At 39.5% G+C, this 15027-nt stretch overlaps 1 protein-coding gene across 7 annotated transcripts in view; it reads left to right on the forward strand.

Moving 5' to 3' along the window:
- The window catches only part of ZMIZ2 (zinc finger MIZ-type containing 2), an 86368-nt gene that overhangs the window by 10878 nt on the left and 60463 nt on the right, over positions 1–15027 (forward strand). For 4 of the 7 annotated variants that reach the window (XM_087938938.1, XM_087938935.1, XM_087938937.1 and 1 more), the window contains 2 exons: positions 3223–3310; positions 3397–3471. The exons of the other annotated variants lie outside the window; for them this stretch is intronic. The gene's annotated coding sequence lies outside the window, so the exon portion shown is untranslated. The remainder of the gene's footprint in view (positions 1–3222; positions 3311–3396; positions 3472–15027) is intronic. 7 annotated transcript variants of the gene reach the window in all.

The raw sequence follows: 15027 nt of genomic DNA on the forward strand, positions 1-15027 counted from the left end.
ATTTCTCTGTGTCGGTTCTGATGTTGTTTGCTACTTCACAAAGCTGTGGAGGCATCTAAAGAAAAGTCATATGCCTTATACCTCTTTTGACTTCTTAAAAAATCAGCAATTGTCATCCTGGTATTTGGTAGCATAACTTTGGTTCTATTTGTGCAGAGAACATGAATGTATCTAGAATATGCACTTTAAATTGGTACTTCCATAAGTATGTCCAAGTTTGCATACAATGAGGCAGATTTTTGAGAATTCCAGTTTGCTGTTTATACACTTAACTATTTACTTCCTTAAGCTAGTTGGAATGTCTACATTAATTAGGAATTTGACATTTATCATATTGTGCAGATTGAACTCTCTGCCCCCTACTAACCAATGTATTGTTAATTAAGAACAAATTTGGGATTGCTATTTGTTTCTTGCCAAGACCCCCAATTTAGACAGCACACAAACTTAGTTTTAAATTCCTGGTTAATGCATCTCCTCCCAATGTTGGGAAAAGGTGGGCAGGAGAGAATGATCTCCAGGAACATTGATACCTTATGAGTGATAAGTAAAAATTGTTCATAATTCTGATCTATTTTTGCTTGTAAGTAGCATTTTAAACCGCAGTGATAGAGGTACATACTGTAGAGTTTGGAGTGGGGAAGTGTATGGTTCATGGTCTCTGAGCATCTTACTGACAGTTATACTCTTCAAAAATAGGCTGGAACAAAACAAAGATGGATAGAAATGAAGTTGATTTAATTTAAATGTAATTAAAAACAAATTAATTACAGAAAGTATAACTGTCCATGTAATTCATTGCCTTCTATCACAAGAATGATAAGTAAGTTGCAACTTCAGGAAGGATCTGAGGGCTACACTTCTGCTTTAGATGGAAAGAATCACAGGCTACTGTAAGAAATTGCATCTGTAAGAAATTGCTGATTCATGATAATTAGAAATGTGTTGTTATTATTTTTTACGAAGAATTAAACATGTCCACTTCCCCTTTTCTTGGGAGGCTGGCGCTGCTACTGCTGCTTGGGGTTTTCTGTAGCATCTCTTCCAATATCAACATTGATTTCAATGGTCGTCTTTACTCCACCCATCCACATATGCGCTTGCTTGGTGAAGGTCTGTTTGTATTCAGGACTTTGTGTAGAAAAGATTCCTGGTTTGTAGTGAGCTAGCAGAGATACTTTGCTAAGGTAACACAATAAATAACAAGTATGTTTTGCTGCCAAGTAACATAGCACCGGATAGGGATAAAAACAAAGAGTTTCCAGAGAAAACTTGCAACTTATTGTTGACTGTCATCTCACAGGCACCCCTATGAATTATGGGTGGGTATTGTTACCAGTATGTGCCTTCCATTACACCCTTCGAAAGCTCCTTCCCAACATTACATAAGTGAGTGAATGACTCTATAGTTCATTTAGTTAACTTGTGATCTTGTTTTGGGACAAATGCCACTGACATTTGTACCAGGCTGCAGAAGATAGTTGTCACCATGACACCATATCAACTATTCATGAGGGAATTCTGGGAGTTGAAGCCCACACATCTTAAAGTTGCAAAAAAACACTGTACTATGGTTTCAGTAGAAGGTATGTTTCTTTATGCACTTGGCAACCAAATCAAAGTGCAATCAGCAGAAGACCTGTGCTGTAAACAGGGCAAAATTATTTCCCCAATAGTTGTTTTCACTTGTCGTGCCAAACCAAAATAAACCACATTTTGGCATGTATTTTGGTTTATGACCAAAGAGGAATGTTTGATGGACAACAACAAAGATATATTTCATTTATTTAATCTATCAAATTTGAAAACTGTCTATCTCTCACACACAGCAATTTTGTGCAACTCTTAGAGTTCTTTTGTTAATTTGGGGACTAAACGGTGTTCATTTTAATAATAAATACAAATACAGAATGCTACCCTTTGTCTTACCTGGATTTCAAAGGTAAATCAGGTCTGGCCTAGTTAGTTCTTAGATGAGTGTAGGGAATAAAAGGCAACTTTGACAGAAATATGCAAGAACCATTCCCTAGACAAAGAAAATGAAGCAATATTTGGAAGCTGTTCAGACAGAGACTGATTCACTGAGGGAGAAGGTACAGCAACACAATCAGACTTGCAAGATTCTGTGTGATTGTTTTCCTTCTTTTCAATTGTGTCTGATTCTTGGAGACTGCCTAGAAAAGTCACTGGAGTTTTCTTGGCAAGATTTCAGAAGTAGTTTGCCATTGCCTCCTTCCTAGGAATGAAAGAGAGTGACTAAGATCACCCAACTAACTTCTTTGCCTAAGGCAGGACTTGTACTCATGGTCTCTAGGTTCCCAATCTGATGCCTTATCCATATCCCTAATACTAAACTGGCTCTTGTTAGTATAGCCAATCTCAATAAAATGTAGTTCTGGTCTTTTGGTGGAGTTGATTTCCTAGTAGTACTGACAGTGGGAGACCTCAGTGGAATACTACATAATGTCAGAAGCTAAAGTAGGAAGTTGAGAAAACAGCCTGATGGCCATATAGTTCTACAAGTTGTTGTACAACCACAATTGAGCTCAAAATTTCCATTGTTAAGCAAGGTAGTTGTTAAATGAGTTTTGCCTCATTTTATGACTTTTTTTTAGGAGCATGGTGCTCGTGTGGTTAGGACGGTGGCTTGACTAGTAGCAAGCCCATAATTGAGACCCGAGTGCTGCCATGAGGTGAGCTTCTGTCCTTCACTCCAGCTCCTGCTGGAGACATGAAAGGAGCCCCCAACTGGATGTCCTTTCAACCCAAAAGCACCTCAGTGCTTCTGGCATGGGTGTGATGCAAGGACCGTTTTTTGTCACAATTGTTAAGCAATTCACTGCAGTTGTTAAGTGAATCATGTGGTCATTAAGCGTATCTGGCTTCCCCCATTGACTTTGCTTGTTGGAAGCAGACTGGGAAGGTTACAAATGGTGATCAGAGTGCAATTGTTGTAAATACATGCCAGTTGCCAAGCGCCTGAAATACAATTGTGTGACCATGGGTGTCGAAGTGTGAAAAACGGTCATGTCACTTTTTTTCAGTGCTCTTGTAACTTCCAACAGTCACTGAATGAATGATTCTAAGTCGAGGACTACCTGTATATTGCTGCCAAGGAATCTATGTGGATGTTTCATGTAATCACTAGATCACTTGATTTGAAGATTTTTTTGCACTATACTTGAAAGCAAGCAAATATTTCTGCCTTTTACTTCCATTCAGCTTGGGGCCAAAACCCCGCAAGCCTTTAATGGAGGAGGACTTGCCTTTGAAGGCTGCAGGAATGCTTCCCATTACAAAGAGCCTGAGGGTAAGGAGGGAGTAATTAGACAGAATTGACTGTGGGGTGAGGGGGAGAGAACTGGCCTTTGCTTAAACCTGGTATTTCCTGCCTAGGGAAAAAGAACAATGCTACCCATCTGTCTGGCATGGATTGAAGGCAAAAAGAGGAAAGAAGGTGGTATAAGCCAGGTAAGAGAGGTACTGCTCAAACAGACCAACAGTTCATCTAGTCTTGCATTCTGTGTTTCATTGTGGCCAGCCAAGTCCTGCAGCAAGGATTAGGTTTCTTGGCTATTTTTATCTTTCCTTTCCACCTTACATCTGTGCAGAACCAGTGGTTAGCAGCCTATTTCTGCTATTACATTCCCAGCAGCTGGTGCCCCTTTCAGTTGTCTGCCTGCCATACTGAAGAAGAGAGTAAACAGCCCTCAGTGTGCAAGTAATAAACATAGATAGTCCTCAAGGATTGTACCTTTTGAAGTTACCTAAATGGATGACTGTCTCTGGTGATGGATTCCATTCTGTGTCTTTTCCAAAAACAGAGAGCTTCTTTCTTTTACCACATCAAAATCTTCTGGATTTTAGATTCACTTGGCTGATCCTGAATGATTATGTAGCTAGAAATGGAGCAAACCCTCTTTGTCATCATTTTCTAAGCTATAGTCTGTTTCCTCTCTCACCTTGCCTGCCTTTAGCTTAAAAAGTCCAAGACATGTTGTCTGTCTTAGCAAGGAGCTGTTCTGCTTGTAATCATTTTAGATGCTCCTTTCTGCCCTTTTTCCAGCCCTGCTGTCTCACATTCACAGAGAGATCCAACTAGTAACAAAGCAGGTCTAATACATATTGGCACTGTAGACTTCAGCAAGGCTCCTATTTAAATGCTAAACACTCTGGCAAAGACAGGTTGTTCTCTTGTATTAATCTTAATTTCTTTGATTTTCCTTCCCTAAGGGCCAGTCAGCCTCCCTCATTCCTACATTTGCTAATATTAGAAGAAAAGTGTTTTGTTGACTTCTTGACTTGGCTGTCTTTTCTCCTTCTGGTGTGGCGTTATGAGGTCTGTACTCAAATAGAGGCATCATCTCCAGATGCTTCTTAGTGAGTCTTAATTATCAACCTCTCCTGGACAACTGCCTTCTTCCTTCTTTAAAATGTGTCATGCTGAAACTTTTTGTTCTGGTTCCGGGGAACTAGAATGCTTCTGATTCACTTGAGAACTACCTGACATGAAGTCATGACTCACACTGGATTTTAAGTTCTTCTCTCTGCCAAATAATTGCATGGATTTATATTAACTGAGACAGGAGGAAAGAGCGAGTTGTCTTGCTGTGGCTGAGTAACCTAGCTCAACTGAGACATCATCACCCTGAAATATTTATCTCATCCCTCCAAAGAACTTGCAGTTTTTCTTCTTTATATAACATGTGTCTTCAAAGATCTCATTGTTCTCTCCTTTTTCCCATTTTAGCCTCAGAACAGCCTTGTGACATTAGATTGACAATACTATGCCAGACAAATGACAACTGAGTTCACACCTTACAGGAAACTATAATGTGGTTTATTTGATTTGGAGCTCAATAGGAATCCATCTATTGTGGGCTAGTGGTTAGCTTAGTGGCTAGCTTAGTGCAGGCCTGTCAAACTGGCGGCCTTGGGCCGATGCATCACACGCAGGCCACGCCCACCCCTGCTCTGCAAAGGCAAAAAAATGTTGCAATACATCACGTGACGTGATTTAGTTTTGATACCTGTGGCTTAGTGTATTGTTTGAACCTAGTGCTGAGGGTTATGGCTGAATAGGGATTTGGAATTTAGGCAGGAAATCCATAACAGGTAGGACTAGGAAGAAGAACATCCTCTGAGGGACTCCTTGGCTATTCAAGATGAGAAATCTCCTTTTTAATCTTGGAAGTAATTCACTTCTGTGTCCATTACATCTCCATAGGTGCTGCTGAACTTTTTCTACATTGTTTGATCTTGTAAAGCTGTTGTTTAGAGGGCTTGATATATTTGATGTCATCTTCATATAGGAGTCAAAATCTGAGTTTTCAAAAGGAGGTGTGCAACTTACTCTGCAGTTTTTGGCAGTCTTTCCTTCCTAAGCTTTGTACAGGACATGGAGAATGATCTGCAAAACATGGTTCAAAAGAGATGGATTGACCAAAATAAGAATCATTATTACTATTACTAATGATTAACAAGAATTTCTAACTAATGTGAGACATCCTTATCTTTTTGACTAATCCAGGGAAACGAATTGTTTAGACTTTATGTCAAACTTTAGATACACCACAGGTTTCTATGCAGAAAAGCATGCTCATGTTCAGTTAATTCATTAGGACATATGCCTTGCCTTGGCATATGGCTTGCCCTTGATGTATTTTGTTGGGGTTTTTTGTTGGGTTTTCAGTTGTGGTTTTGTTTTCCTAAACCGCTTTGAACTTTACCAAAAAGGTTATCTCAGATATTCTGGGCTAAATAGAAGAAAACTTCCAAATACTGCCAGAGTTGTAAGAAAACTTTGGAAGCTTTGGAGAATAGCTTGACCTATTCTTGTTCTCTTCTTGTTACTGTTGTACACATAGGACATTACAGTGGGGATTAGATGTGGACGTTTCCAGTGCTGAGAAATTAGTATTTTGAAAAGTGACTCAGACTCAGACTTCAGTAGAAATTGGGAAAGCTGTGGCGAATGTATGATTTTGACAGCAGCTATTATTTATCTGCCTACCTTCTTTGAAATTGCATAGTTCAAAATATTACAAGATTCTCTCTCTCTCTCTCTCTCTCTCTCTCTCTCTCTCTCTCTCTCTCTCTCTCTCTCTCTCTCTCTCTCCTCCCTCCCCTCCAGAGGGCTGGGGTTAGAGTTGCTTTTACTTGGAAGAAGAGTGCTGTATCCCATTCCTTGGGGGATTCCCAAGGCGAAGATTTGTATCATCTCAGGAAGTTATTTCCCCCCACCCACAACTTCTTCAAATGCTGTATGTTCTTCATGGGTTACTATGTATGCTGTGGGGAACTTTGAAATCTAGTAAAGGTGGTGGGTTCAGAATTACTGAGTTTGGGCCAGGGTGGGGAGTTAGAAGCATTTTCAAGCCAATTCACACCCTTTTGAATGGACTTTTATTTGTTTTCTGACGTTTAGGTAGTATTAAGTCAATTGAGGAGTGGACCAGGGCTGGGTTTTCCCTCACCCTGACACACACTTTGAGCACACAATCACTCCCTTTCTTGGTCCCTGCTTACTCACAGACATACAACATGCATTGAAAGGGAATTGTGACATGCAAATGATATTGGCTAATTATTATGGAACTGCTCCAAGTTAGAAGGAAATAGATGTTTTCCCTCTTGGTTGACTTAACTCTCCTTTATAAGTAGGAATAAGGTACATTTGAGAAAGAGGCCAGTTGTTTATCAAGTATTCCTAATTTTCTGGCGATGGTATGATAGTGGTTTTGGTTTAGCAACTTTTCTCTTGCCTTTTTTTTAGTTTATAGTGAGAACAATCAGGAAACTGGGCTGGGAGAGCTGCTGGTATTCTGGAAAAAAAAGGGAAGGGAAAGAGTTGAGATGAGAGGCCAGAGATGGGTGGGGAGAAGCTATGGAGGAGTATCATCTGATCAGTTGTGGACTGGGTTTTTTTTGAAAATCTGGGTCAGAGCAGCTCTGAATTCCTCCAGTGGGGGGGAAGGGCCCTGCTAACCAGATTAGATTTTCCAGCCAAGGTCCAAAACTACAGATTCTTCTCCTTTTAGCTTCCTGTCCTAGAAAAGAGATGGGAATATCTGAAATATACAGGTAGTCCTCAACTTATGACTACAATTGAGCCCAAATTTTCTGTTGCTAAATGAGACATTTGTTAAGTGAGCTTTGCTCCATTTTATGGCCTTTCTTGGCACTGTTGTTAAGGGAATCATTGCAGTTGATAAGTTAGTAACACGGCTATTAAGTGAATTTGGCTTCCCCATTGATTTTGCTTGTTCAGAAAGTCGCAAAAGAGGATCAGAAGGTCGCAAAAGGGGAAAACGTGATCCCTGGGACCCTGCAACCATCATAAATATGAACCAGTTGCCAAGCGTTTAAATTTTGATCAAGTGACCAGGGGATGCTGCTATGGTCGTAAGAGTGAAAAATGGTCATGTCACTTTTTCAATGCTGTTTAGCTTCGAACGGTCACTAAACAAACCCATGTAAGTCAAGGACTACCTGTATATCTGTGCAGCACCATGGCAGTGATGAATTACCCCTTTGTGAAGAAAGCCTCTCTTGTGAAGGTTTGTCCCTCTCACCAGATCTGTAGCACTTCTTGAAGAAATCCGGTTATAAGTAAGCCCACAATGTTGAATAAGGTGCTGAAGGCTGCACTCCCTTTAGGAGGCTGGGCCAGTACAGAGGAGCAAGATCTGGTCAGAACTAAATCGATTTCACTCACATTTTCAGAGGGATGAAAACCAAAGTCATTCAGTGTAGTTACTATGGCTATTCCCTGTGTATTTAACCCTTTTCACATTCATTCATAAGCAAATGTTCAGGGCAACTTTTATATATAGTACGTAAATATTAGGTATGCTTAGGCTTCAGGATCAGCCAAAGCCATGGTAGTGCTACACTTCATTGAGCGCTCCAGAGATACTGTAATCTCAAGGTAGTCCTTGATTTAATAACAGTTCATTTAGTGACCGTTTGAAGTTACAATGGCACTGAAAAAAAATGACTTGCAACCAATTTTCACATGACCATTGCAGCATCCCTATGGTCACATGACCAAAATTCAGACACTTGGCAACTGACTCGTATTTATGATGGTTGCATGTGGTCATGTGATCCCCTTTTGCAGCTTTCTGATAAGCAAAGTCAATGGGGAAGCCAGATTCATTTAACAACTAGGTTACTAACTTATCAATTGCAGTGATTCAATTAACAATTGTTGCAAGAAAGGTCATAAAATGGGGCAAAATTCACTTAAATGTCTTAGCAACAGAAATGTTGGGCCGAATTGTGGTCATAAGTTGGGGACTGCCTTCAGTCACTGACTGAGATGGGTGGCTATAGAAATTGATCAATCAATTCTATCACCCAATACAACCATTTTTGGGATAGGCTAGCATAAAAGCATGCATACCCTTTTGTACACAGTTTAGTTGCCATTTTAAAGCCATCTATTCTTTCCAATATCTATGTCAGTGACTGAAGGGTACATTTTGAGTGTTTGGTGGATTGGTGCTCTTCCTCCCCAACCATCATCACAACTTGACTGGCTGCAGTTTGGCCCATACATTATGCATCAATCAGCAATATGCAAGTCATTGCTCCTGGGTCCTTGCTTCTTCCTTGCAGCAAAGGTGGGAAGTCTCAAGTCTCCCCTTTTCACAATTTAGAAGCGAGGTGCTGATAATAATGTCAGCTCTTGTGGGGGGAGAAAAGGGGATTGCTCACTCTTGGCATTCCCAGGGCTGATTAACTTTAGCCCACTGGTCTGTCATCCCCTTCCCAGTGGAAAGGCATTGCAGCTCTTGGGAGGGAGGGAGGGGGGAGAGGGAGAGAAAAAGAGAGAGAGTCTGCAGTGACAGTGACTGACAGGATAACCTGCAACTAGGCTAGAGTCCCATAAGCCGGTTCCCTTTGCATCCCATAAAATGCATTAAAGAGTGCAGCCAGATGGGTGGGTGGTTGATAGAATCAGTGCCAGCCTGTGCATTTGAGAGCATATTCCCCGGAAAAGCATCTTATAAAAAGGAAAACTGTCAGGAGAGGTAGGATTGAATCCTGCTTATCATTTAGAGCTGCTTTGATGATGGAAAGGCAGTTTCCATATGTTCAGAGAGAATGGAGCAGCACAGGAGCCATTTACCACCTGGAAATGCTAGTGGTGCAAAAACTGTAAACTATCTGGCTATGATTCCCAAAGTTAGACTCCTGGTCTTTTCTTTACTTCAGATTCTTCTCCAATCCAACTTTTTAAGGAACACTCTTCAGAAACTCTTAGGTTTATCTTCAGTCTGGGAGAAGTACAGCAGGCAAAAAGCATAGTCCTAAACTGTAACTGGGGGTGGCAAACCAGACCAGCTCTGTTCACACAGCTGGATAGGCTGGATCCCAACAAAACTGTACTATGGCTCAGTAACTTGCGTGAACCTCTCAGAAGATCTCAGGGTGGGAGGCAGAATAATCCGGAGGAAGGCCATTTAGGCATTTTAGCATGCCAAATAGGCCCTTTCAGTTTCACTCAGAAATGAACAGGTAGAAAAGGTGAGAGCAAGGAACATACAGGCAGTCCTTGACCTGACAACCATTTGTTTAGTGACCATTTGAAGTTTGACAGCACTGAAAAAAGACCGTTTGTCACATGACCATTGCAGCATCTCTATAGTCACATGGTCAAAATTCAGATTCTTGGCAACTGATTCATATTTAGGAAGTTTACAGTCTCTTGGGGTCATATAGTCACCTTTTGCGATCTTCTGACAAGCAAAGTCAACGAGGAAGTCTCATTCACTTTACAATAGTGTTACTAACAATTGCAGTGATACACTTAACAACTGTGGCAGGAAAGCTCGTAAAATGTCCCACTTAGCAACAAATTTTGAGCTCAGTTGGGTCTTAAGTTGAGGACTACCTGTACAATAAACATTCGGTCTTATCTCTTTCAGAAGCGTGGTTTTGCATTTGTATCCAGTGACATTTCTAATCAGTGCTTGAGAACAGTTTGTCCTGGAGAGCATTGTGTATAGCAGTAGCCAGATCAGAAGATCCCAGAAATTCAAAATTATTTGATTCCTACTTGTGAGATCAGAGGCCTTCATGAACCCTGCAGGTCCACCAGATGCTGGTATTTTCATTTTTTAATGCAACACCAACATTGCTAGAAGTTGTAGATCTATAAAACGAGTATAAACAAAGCTGCTTCAAGTGATTCTTGAGAAGTCATTCTCAGGAATCACTTGAAAGCAGCTTTGTTTACTCAATTATTTTAAGAATTTGTCAATTCTTTTGTGGACTCACTTTATGAACATAAATTGCAAAGTACATGGTTCAGATCATATTGTTAAATATGACTTATCTTGCAGAATTAATTGCCAATATTTGTCTTACACTATTGTCTGTAAACTACTGTCACCAGTGGGTTGCATAGTCAAAAATTGGGGGGGAGGGGGGGAGGGGGAATAAGAATTGGAGAATGAAGATTTTCTAGCCATGAAGAGATTGTAGAAAATCAACAATAAAGAGGGATAGTAGTTGGAAAAAGTGAGAACGTATTTTCTGTCAGTGCTCCTGCTTTGCACCGACTTAATTAGTAAAGCCCAACCCTATAATCCTTGTTTAGTTAATGCATATTTTTGTCAAATATTATTTTAGGATTTATTGCAAGAAATAATGTTTGTAAGTTGATATGTTTTCAAATTAGAACTGGCCCTTTGGAAACTTAACCTTTTCCATTAGAGAAAGAACAATCAACTTTTCTGTTGGAAATTCTGGGCATCCAGTCTGAAAGATTTGTGTGCTGCACATGCAATTTTGGACAAGTGTAGTTTGAAGACTCAATTGGAGTAATTATTTCAAATACCAAAGAGGGAGGATCAATTCTAACAACAGTTACTGTGGGAATAGAGGACAAATAAACCCGCCTTGCTGAGAAAAAAAACCTAAAATATGTCCTGTGTTCATAACAGAATCAAAGAGTTAAATGTTAGCTTCTGTTAGATTGAAAATTGTGATAGTAACCTTATACATTATAGTATGTACATAGTATGAATACAAATGTCCAATATAGATTAATGTAAAGGATTCTAACGGATCACGACAAATGTCTCTAGTTGAGCCTCTTTTTTTCCACTGAGGAGGCAAGAAGATACCTATGCAATATACCTATACCAGAAGATACCTATCTTCTGTTGTTCCCCATCACATGTAGAAGTGAGACTCCGATCCCAGCCGTTAGCAATAGCAGACCCTAACAAATTTCTCTGGAAAAGAAATTGTCATGTGGAAACAACTAGAACCACTTGAAGAGACCCAAGTAGATGTTTTATTTTTGATCATCTAGATCACAAGAATCTCTGCCAGTCTGTCTGCCTTCACTCGGGGAAATGGCAGGTTTAGATTTAAGGGTTTGACCTTAGATGTTCCCTTCCTCAATCAACTTCAATCTGCAATATCTTTTTATTTCTCCTAGAGGGGCCCTATTCCTTCATCCGGTGATTCCACAATACAACTGAGAACATGGGGGTGGTCCCCAAGTGGTTTGTGCTAGTGGGTATATTTGAAATGTTGAGGGCATGTAATGAACTCTTTCGAAGAGCATAGTCAGTGACAAAACACTGATTTACCAAAAGAAAAGGGGTAACTTTGCTCAATATTTTTCCTGGAGGCATGCTGCCACCCTGTCTCTTTCTGTCTCTTTTCTTTTCATGGGGAGGGGAGAGAGAATATGCAGGTGGGCCCATTTTCCCCCTAAAGCACAGGGTTTCTATCTCTGTTCTTTCTGTTCACTTAAAAATGCCTCTGGTATATATTTCAATTTAAAATATGTCCAGAAATTACAATCACATCTAATTGAACATGGAACCAAGGGTAAGACTGCAGAGATCATACTGTGAATCCAGGAACCTTAGGGCTGGTGAATAATTCCATATTTTCCTGAAGTCAAAGGGGAAGAAAGACAATCCAATGATAAAGGAGATATGTTATGTGCAAAAATTCCCAAATGCTGTTCCTCCCTACATTTTTCCCACTAGGGAACATAAAATAGGAACAACTGTGTCATTAAACTTTGGAAAATTGCTCCTAGAAAAGTTGGAAACTCAATGGACCAAAAACAAAAATGAACAACCAACCCTAGGCTCACATACTTGCATAATGAACCCAATTCTTGCAGTCAATAAGTCATAGTTGATGGTTTATAATGAATTCAGCCAGCTTAGTCAACAGTCTAGAGCTGAGCATATCATGATATGAACTTGAGTTCATATAAGGCAGCTTATGGTTCCTGTGTCTTCTGAGATTAATTAATTATTTTCCTCCACTTTTTTATCTGTACAAAGCTGATCCAAGAATGATTAATGTAGCAAGCGTAGAGTGGTTCTAAAGTGTTCGAGTTACATCCAACCTCTTTTGTAATTCCTGCCAGCTTTCATGGAGATCAAGGACTTCTTGGCTCCCTTAACTAGCTAGCTCCTGCTGGGACAGGTTGAAGCTTGTTTTGGACAATGTGGGAGAATGATTGAAAAACAGTAATGTGATTATACACTGGCCTACAATGCCTAGATTGATCGCCAAGGATTGTCACAGGCAGTTATTTTTATAAACAGACTAGGCTGCCGACTATTGTACACCCCCTGATTCGTTCATTCAATATGTGTGTTTGGTGTGATTTTTTTTTATGGCAATGATTCATAATTAATTACTGCTTTGTGCTGATTACATAGTGCTTGCAGAAAAATAAAGAACAAGAATAACTTAATGTTATTAGGGCAAGTGATGACTCCCCCCCATTGTTTTAAGTGCAAAAGTAATTAAGCAGCTTGAAGAGTGAGGGAAGAGGGAAGTTGGTTGGGTGTAAGGAATTCCAGCTTCCAGATCTTAACATATTTAAGAGAAAAAGAGGGACCCAAGTGCAACTGTCTCATATGGCAGCAAGGAAGACAAGTTGTGAGTTTGAAGAAACTCTGGCTGTTTCTTTGAGAAGATAAAAGCTAGCTGTTCTTCACATCTGCCTTTTGCTGTCTACTATGTTTCTTCCGTGTCCCAAGTGCTACATATTTAGATATACTTCTTAAATTAAGCATTTTACACACAGAGCATAAGCAACATATATTATTTCATAGCAGCAGCTTCATTTAGGTTTGTTTCTTTAAGCAGGTTACAATCTTTCTTAACTTCTGTCTCATTCCTCCAGCAAAGAAGTCCTCAGAATAAATAGAACTCCATGAAATTCGGTTTCACTCAATTTCTCACACACGCAAGCTTGAATTTGCTGCATCCTATTTCTTGTATGAGTTTGAAATGCTTTCTTTCTTAAAGCATCCATGAAAAGCCACAAGCATTTTCATAGATGTTTTTCATAATGCATACAGTTTAGTACAATTTTCTTAATACTCCTATTTTTACAACCTAGTTCTAGCTCACAAGCAGAGTCCCAGTTACAATTAACCTGGGACTGATTTACAGCTACATCTATGTGAATACCATCCTAACTTCACATGAATATACTTAGCAAATAACGTTAGCAGCCTGACCAATTTCCAATCACCAGCAGCTCCCTGTTACTAGGGAGTTCCTTATTGCTTCCTGTCAGTTGTACTCTTTGAACCCATTCCTCTGAAAGCTCTGCCAGAAGCAATCCTAAATCCAGCAAACTGTGTCCGCTGAGCAATTGCCACGTCTAATTTACAGGTGATCAGCATTTGATAATCTGAAGGATTGTAGACCTTACCTTTTCCATTTATTTCAAAGTCATCTAGAGCTAACTTCCCTGGTGAAAAGCCATGGACTCTAATCTGACTCACATATAATGAAGAGAAATGGCACAAGACTTGTTAAAATGGGAAATAATGTGATACAGACATAGTTTCTCCCTCTTGTGAGCTCTTGTTTGCTGTTATCAATTAAAAGTAAATACAAGGGAATCTGATTAAGTCAGACATGGGCTGTATTGAGCGAAGAGGAATTGTCCTGAGCCTCATATAAAATATATAATATAGTTAATGGATATAAATGCACATAATAATGTTAAAAATACCAATAAAGAAGAATATTTGTAGCTCAGAGTTGAAATGAGGGGTCTTTGGTGTTTACTGAGCTTGGTTGTTTCCTTTCAGATGTTTCATTACTGAGCATTGGTGATGTTACACAGTTTGGGTAATGAAACATCTGCAAGAAAACAACCAAGCTCGGAGAGCACCAAGAATGTCTCAATTGATAAAAGTTTATAATCTTACGGGGCTGCAATACTTGATGCCCAGGGCAGCAGTTGGATGCCTGGGTTAAACACTTCAGAAAAAGTGGAATAAGCATTAGAAACACAGTGCAAGTCTTGAATAATATGTCTCCTTTATTGTTTATTTAATCAATGTTTACCTTTTACTTTATTACTTTATTAAAAAAACTCAAGGCAGCAAGCATACATAATATTCTTTCTTCTTCTTCCTATTTCCCTCACAAACAGTCCTGGGAGGTGAATTTAAAACATTAAAACTATATTTAGAGCACAATTTGCTTGAGTGTGCATTGACATGTTGACTACCTATGGTTAACTAGTTCATCCAGCCCAATAGGTTGGTAGAAGAGGGTGCACTATTAGTCTGATATTGAAGTTAAACTACCTGCTAGAAAAGAAGCTCCTTTCTTTACACTTAAACATATAGCTCCTTATCTCTTCTTCCATTCTCCAGTAGTGTAAGCCATACACTTTACAGGCTAATATCATTTGCAGCAGATGGAATTCTTAACTTTATTTTATGTCCATTCATGCTGGACATGAACATTCATTCAGGCTCCTTACTTATCCATCTCACTAACTAACACATAATTCAGAAGTTGTAATATATGTCCATGTGCTCTCTATGTTTACATAAAATCCATGCAGAGTTGGAGTTTCACATTGAACATTGAAACACTCTTCTTCTTAAATACAAGGACATAAAATCTATGGAAGGAGAGCTATTGGTTGGGAAGGGGGTAAGTCATTTTTACAGATCCTCTACCCCATGTTTTATTGCATGTAATAATATATGCATGACAGGT

This window comes from Pseudonaja textilis, chromosome 9 (genome assembly GCF_049901715.1).
Source record: "Pseudonaja textilis isolate UNSWEBS1 chromosome 9, rPseTex1.2, whole genome shotgun sequence".
In the NCBI taxonomy this organism is placed as follows: domain Eukaryota; kingdom Metazoa; phylum Chordata; class Lepidosauria; order Squamata; family Elapidae; genus Pseudonaja; species Pseudonaja textilis.